Genomic DNA, 6,894 nt, shown 5'->3' with positions numbered 1-6,894 from the left:
GTCGCTAACACAGCGAGCAGTTTACCGACCTCAAATGCCAAATAACCCAACCCACAAAACTTGTCTCACTACAACGTAGCGCCGAAAATATGACTCGTAGCTCGAGCTCGACACAGCTGACATCCAGCTAACCACAGCTAAAAAGATATTTAGAGGAAAACTTACCGTTTCCTCAGGTTACACGAGTTGAGTTGTTTCACGCTGAAAAGTTGGTTTGTTTTGGCTCTCACTGAAGACACAGACACTGAAGACATAGCTGCTCTTTTGTACTGCTTTTAAGCGAAACATTCTTTGTATATGAGGAAAATGCTGTTCATCCTCTTCAGCTCTAGCGTAGACGACTGGCTCTGCCATGTTTTCATATTTCTTCTTTCCGTGTGTCTCCTACTTTGAAATGCTTTGACCGCTCTGCCCGCCACAGTTTCAAACTGGTCATGTGACTGCATGGCCATATCTCATTGGTAAAAAAGTTACCGGAAACTCCACTGGCGGCATGTTATCTAATGTGTTAAACTAATTATTTTTTTAAAAGTAACGAGTCGAATTTTGCAAATGTAGCGGAGTAAAAGTACCGTTTTTTTCTTCACAAATGTACTCAAGTAAAAGTAAAAAGTATCGTGCAAAAAAGGTACTTTAAAAGTACACTAAAAAAAACGTACTCAAGTAAATGTAACGGAGTAAATGTAACTCGTTACTACCCACCTCTGCGTATCATGTAGGATGTTAACTCGCATCCAACTGGTCTGTGTGTTTCTTCATATGGGACATTCCTTCTGGTTCTTAGTTTGATTATTATTCATGATGTTATTTATTTATTTATTTCCCAAGTATCTCTAGAGCTTAGGTTTCAGTTTCTGGTTATTGTCACTAGTGTTCTGCTTCTGATGTATTTGTATCAATTCTTATGTTCTTAGCCTCTCGTTTGTTTCCTTCTGTTTCGAGTTTGCATGTTAGAGTCTGTTGTACCTCTTGTTTACCTTTTCTATTTGTTTCTGACTTGTGGAGAGGTTCTGCGCCAGGTGGACACCCAGGAATTTGTTGTTCTTGACGACCTCCACAGAGAATCCATTGGCATTAAGTTGGCAGTGATCTCTCTGTGCTCTCCTGAACTCAAAATTTATCTCATTTGTTTTGTCCATGTTCAGAGACAGATTGTTGACTCTACACCAGTCCGTTAGCTGTTGCACCTCCCTCTGTATACTGACTCATTGTTCTTGCTGATGAGACCCACCACAGTCGTGTCATTGGCAAACTTGATGAGGTGGTTTGAACTGTGCATTGCTACACAGTCGTGAGTCAGCAGAGTAAACAGCAGTGGGCTGAGCACACAGCCCTGAGGGGCTCCAGTGCTCAGTGTGGTGGTGTTGGAGATGCTGTTGCCGATCCAGACTGTCTGAGGCCTCTCCGTCCAGGATCCATTTGCAGAGGGAGGTGTTCAGGCCCAGCAGGCTGTTTTCCAATCAGGTGCTGAGGAATGATTCTGTTGAATGCTGAACTGAAGTCTATGAACAGCATTCGAACATATGTGCCCTTATTGTCCAGGTGGGTGAGGGCAAGATGTAGGGTGATAGTGATGGCGTTCTCTGTTGACCGGTTGGGGCTATAGTCAAACTGCAGTGGGTCCAGTGTGGGTGGCAGCAGGGTCTTAATGTGCATGACAAGCCTCTTAAAGCACTTCATCATGATGGGTGTGAGTGACGGTAGTTGTTGAGGCAGGACACTGGGGACTTATTTGGCACAGGAACGATGGTGGTTGAGGCACGTTGGGACAACAGCAGTGCTCAGGGAGAGGTTGAAGATGTCGGTGAGGACATATGTCAGCTGGTCTGCACATTCCCTGAGCACTCTACCAGGAATTTTATCTGGATATGTGGGTTAACTCTGCAAAGAATTTTCTTCACATCAGCAGAGGTCAGGCAGAGAACCTGGTCGTTATGACGGGGGTTGGACTTCCTCACCAGCACATCATTCTGGGGATCAAACCATGCGCTGCGTGTCACCGCTGTCCTGGAAGTGGCTGCGGATTTTTCTGCCATGCGCGCTTTGATGGTTGGAGACAGTTTGGCCCTCGCTGTTCCCAGGGCCCCCTTGTCACCTGCTCTGAAGGCAGAGTCTTGAATCCTTAGCAGGTCACGCACTTCTGCAGTCATCCACGCTTTCTGGTTGGTCTGTATTATAATGTCCCTGGAGTAAGTGACATCATCGATGCACTTCCTGATGTAGCTAGTCACAGATGATGTGTACTCCTCCAAGTTGGTCCAGTCGCCATTTGTTGTAGCCTCCCTGAACATGTTCCAGTCAGTGTGCTCAAAACAGTCCTGGAGAGCAGAGAGAGCTCAAGTAGACCAAGTTCCCACCTGTCTCAGAACCAGTTTGGAGTGTCTGATGAGCGGTCTGTATGCCGGAATTAGCATAATTGACCAGTGGTCTGAGTGTCCGAGGTGGCGGCGGGGCTTCGCTCTCTGCGCGCTGGGAATGTTTGTGTAAACAAGATCCAGCATGTTTTGCCCCCCGTGGCAAAGTCAACGTGTTGATGGAATTTTGGAAGGACTGACTTGAGATTTTGCGTGATTGAAATCTCCGGCGATAATAAACAGTCCATCGGAGTGTGAGTTCGGGAGCTCACTGATCAGCTCGCAGAGCGCCTCCTTAGTATTAGCGCTGGGTGGGATGTACACTGCTGTAATGAGCACAACAGTGGTGAGTTGGCGCACAGTTGGCGAGCCAGCAGCCAGGAGTTATTGTGAAACTGCATGAGACTCATCTTATTAAGTATTACAACGATAAGAAACAATCAAAACCTAGTTTGACAAAATGGACGTAGTACTTAAAGAGGCAATTAAAATCCCTAACGCAGTAATCATAAAAGGGCTTACTAACAGCGACCTCGATGACGAAGTAGCTATTTACCTGGGGAAACACGGTTCAGTTAACCGCCACATCCGTATAGATGATCCGCATTCTGAATTTCACAGGCAGATGATAGCTGAATTCAATCATGCCAGTGCAATGGATACTTTGAATCCCCTTTTGCCGCAGACTATCCAAAGTTCTGCTCAGCCTGAAGTCACGTTTGAGATTAGGAGTTTAACTGAGGTGTATGCAGCAAATGCAAGGAATGTCACCAGAGCATACATGAGACAACTGTCTGAAATGGCCAATCTTAGTGGCCACTCGCTAGAAAACATGCTCAAAGAGGGGCTAGCTAACTTAAACGCGCCCCCTCTCAGCCTACAGTTTCTCCCCCTGTTGACAGAGGCGAGACAAGGTTGCATGCACAGGGTGATCATTCCCCCAGTCAACCTGCTGCCGATTTCTCACAGTCTACGGATTCGATTCCAATCTTAAATCAAAACCTGATCGATCTTGACTCACCGACCCAGTTCCATCCCACACTTGAGCTTAACCCGCCCAATGTCTGGCGGGTGGTAGTTGAACATGTGGTGCGCAGTAGTGAAGTTTCTTCACACTCGCCCATGCCGAGTAGGATTAGAGCTTTCTCTGGGCGCATTCCCCGCCCTAACAGTGAAGCTGATTGCGACGCCTGGCGCACAAGTGTTGAAGTCCTCATGAGTGATCCAGTCGTTTCTGACTTGAACTGCACACAGAGGATACTTGACAGTCTTCTGTCGCCTGCCACAGACGTCACTAAGCATTTAGGTCCAAATGCTAGACCCTCTGAGTACCTGAGAGTACTCGATTCTGCGTTTGGAGCCGTCGAAAATGGCGATGAGCTCTATGCGCGATTCATGAACACACTACAGAATGAAGGAGAAAGACCATCAGCCTATTTGCAAAGGTTACATGTCTGTTTGACCAAAGCAATGCGACGAGGAGGTGTCAATATGTCAAATTTTGACAAGCAATTGTTAAAGCAATTTCTTCGTGGCTGTTGGGAGGACAGTCTCATCAGTGACCTCCAGCTAGGACAAAGAAAAGAGAGCCCACCTTCGTTCTCTGAGCTACTCTTGCTTCTATGCACGGAAGAGGACAAGCAAGCCTCAAAAGTCCGTCGTATGAGACAACATCTTGGTCAGAGCAAACCTAGCCCTAGCAATCCAAAGCACCGGGCCATGTCAAATGTACAAACAGCAAGTAGCTGTGAGTCCGACCTCGATGTGTTAAAGAAACAAATTGCTGATTTGAGTGCACAACTTAACAGTTGGAAAATAGAAAGCCAAAAGCAAAATCAGCCCAAGCACTCAAAGTCAAAGTGCCACACAGTTAATGCCAAAGTCGAAGTCTACCCCACGAAAAGGAAGGCTTCGACCACACAGAACTTTGCAAAAGCCAATGCAAAGCCGCGTCCTTGGTACTGCTTTCACTGTGGTGAGGACGGTCATATTGCCTCATCATGTGAAAACGAACCAAATCCATCCTTAGTGGCCACAAAGAGAAAACAGCTGAGAGAAAGGCAATCTAGTTGGGAAGCATCAACTAGGGCCAGTGATGAGCCGCCTTTAAACTAATCCCAGCCTCCAGTGTGGGACAAGTGGGGGCTGCCGGAGACAATTCTCGTCCCAAGCCACAATGTGCCTTTTCAAAGGAAGTTCAGTCAAAAGCGCCGTCTATACACCTTCCAAAGGGTTTGGTCGGAACCAAAACTTCTGCTACTGTCAACATCGCTGGCAGAGAAATGAACTGTCTTCTTGATACAGGGTCACAAGTGACAACCGTGCCTCAGAGTTTTTATGAGAAGCATCTCTCAGACTTGCCTATAAACCCGTTGGGCGATCTCCTGGACGTAGAGTGTGCAAACGGCCAATCCGTCCCTTATCTAGGTTATGTAGAACTCTCAATCACCTTTCCCAAGAACTTTGTGTCACGGTCCCCGTGTCTCTCTGGTTGGCCCTCGCTGGCTACAGGTTTTGTTGTTGTTCGTTTTGGGTTTTTTTGTCTCTCCTCCTCCTCTCTGCCTGGGTGGAGCTCGTTACGGGCTCTCGCTCTTGGCCCACGCACCCATGTGATGGTGTCCACCTGCGGCTGATCTGGCTGATTTCCCCAGCTGCTACTTAAGGCAGTGGCACAGAGCAGCTCACCGCTGGAACGTTGAACCACCTGAGTTCGTGCTCGCGGCATATTCAAAGAAGAATCTCTTACATGTATTTTGTTGTGGGACTAACCTTGAACTTCTGTCTGTAGATATCCCTCTCCTGGACCGAATCACCGGACCTGTCCAAGTGGGGCAGAGTGTGGAGTGTTGGAGCGAGTGCGGCTGAAGAGGAGTGTGTGTGTGCGGAGGAGCGGTGGCGGTGACTGAGTGGAAGAGGAAGCGTGTGTGTGGATTCCCCCCCCCCTTCTCTCCCTGGAGCCCTGGACCCCCCTCCCAACTCACTGTACAGATATTTTGCACTAAGGTGATCCCTATTGTAAATAAATCCCCTTTTGTTTCCTTGAAAAGAACTGTCTGCGCGTGAGTCCGTTCAGTAGCCATGACACTTTGTGGGTTCGGATATTAGTGTTAATACCCTAGCATTAGTTATCCCCCCTCTGCGAGCCGAGGCGCAAGAACAGATCTTGATAGGTACAAATACCTTAGATGCCCTTTATGCGGACTTCAATGAGTCCAGTGCGAACTTTCAGCCCGTCCCCCATGGTTTCAGAGCGCTCCTCAAAATCCTTGGAGTACGTCGAAAAGCCGCTAGCAATTGCAGCCTTGGGTGTGCAAAGTTAACGGGTAAAAAGCAAGCCGTGGTGGCGGCAGGGCAGACGGCAGTTTTAGAAGCTTCGGTGTACATTCCCAACTCCATTAATGAGAAATGTGCAGTTGTCGAATCGTCATCAGATTTTCCCTTGCCCAGTGGTTTGCTTGTGTTAACTGGTCTTGTCAACCTGCCAGCCAAGCGGCCTTGTAAACTGCCAGTTGTAGTGAAAAATGAAACCGACCACGACATTGTTGTCCCGTCAGGCCGTGTGCTAGCCGACATTAATGCCGTGACCAGAGTCATATGTAAAGAACAGACAGAGAAGATGTCAAACTCTTCAGACCACTCAGGAAATTCTTCTCAACCTGAAGAAATCAGTTTCAACTTTGGAAATGACTTACCTGATGAATGGAGAAATCGTGTCACAAAGTTGCTAAATTCAATGCCTGAAGTATTTTCGCAGCATGCATTGGATTTTGGACACACAGAGAAGGTGCAACATCACATCAAGCTTAGTGATGAAACCCCATTCAAGTCCAGACCCCGACCAATACATCCACACGATGTGGAGGCCGTGAGGAAGCACCTGCAGGAACTGCTCGATGCGGGAGTGATACGGGAATCTGAATCACCATTCGCTTCCCCAATCGTAGTAGTCAAAAAGAAAGATGGTTCAGTTCGCTTGTGCATTGACTACCGGAGGTTAAACCTCCAAACCATCAAAGACGCATATGCACTCCCGAATCTGGAAGAAGCTTTTTCCGCTCTAGCAGGGTCAAAATGGTTCTCGGTCCTGGATCTCAAGTCGGGATATTATCAGATTGAAATGTCAGAGTCAGACAAGCAGAAAACAGCCTTCGTATGTCCCTTAGGATTTTGGGAATTCAATAGGATGCCCCAAGGGATCACCAACGCACCCTCCACTTTTCAAAGGCTCATGGAGCGGTGTATGGGTTCGATGAATCTTAAGGAGGTCCTTGTCTTTATTGATGATCTCATCATCTTTTCATCATCTCTTGAAGAACATGAGCAACGCCTGAAGAAGGTCCTGTTGCGGTTGAAAGAGTTTGGGTTAAAATTAGCACCCGAGAAGTGTAAATTTTTCCAAACTTCTGTTAAGTATCTCGGCCACGTGGTGTCAGAGCGTGGAGTCGAGACTGATGCAGAGAAGATCAAAGCCCTCACGAGTTGGCCCGTCCCCACCAACCTTAAAGAGTTAAGGTCATTTTTGGGCTTTGCTGGGTACTAC

The sequence above is a fragment of the Simochromis diagramma genome, unplaced genomic scaffold (assembly GCF_900408965.1).
Source record: "Simochromis diagramma unplaced genomic scaffold, fSimDia1.1 OVJJ01000657.1, whole genome shotgun sequence".
NCBI lineage: Eukaryota > Metazoa > Chordata > Actinopteri > Cichliformes > Cichlidae > Simochromis > Simochromis diagramma.
The sequence above is the reverse complement of the archived record's forward strand: the minus strand, read 5'-3'. Positions refer to the sequence as shown.